This window comes from Sinocyclocheilus anshuiensis, unplaced genomic scaffold (assembly GCF_001515605.1).
Source record: "Sinocyclocheilus anshuiensis isolate Anshui unplaced genomic scaffold, SAMN03320099.WGS_v1.1 scaffold132, whole genome shotgun sequence".
Lineage (NCBI taxonomy): Eukaryota > Metazoa > Chordata > Actinopteri > Cypriniformes > Cyprinidae > Sinocyclocheilus > Sinocyclocheilus anshuiensis.
The window spans coordinates 960,710-961,149 of record NW_015555730.1 but is presented as its reverse complement, the minus strand read 5'-3'; positions in this window follow the sequence as shown (position 1 = coordinate 961,149).

Sequence of the window (440 nt, the reverse complement as noted above, 5' to 3'; positions counted from 1 at the left end):
CACAGTAATAAACACTGAAAGTCAAGATTAAACTGTGTATTATAGCGAACTGACAGGATTTTACTGTCTTTGATTTACCGTTTTGATCCACGTCCTCAAGCACCATTTTGACTGTCTTGGTTCAGTTCCCGGTTTTACCGCTCATCAGTCGCTGCTTGTGAGAACATACTCGGACAAAACCCTCCAGTTTTAAAAGAACCCATTCCAGTCAGTTTCAAAAATCTCTCTCCTCTTCGCTTCAATTAGTTTTCTTGTATTCTTGACACATATTCCTGTCATGAGCGCCGCAAACACTGACTCGATCATCTCGAGCGCCATTCTGTTTCCAGTTCACACTCACCACATTCACTGCTCCAGTTTTAAAGGAACACACTCCAGAGAGTTTCAAAGTTGTCCCTCGTCTGCGCTTCGATTAGTTTTCTCCTATTTTCCTCACATGT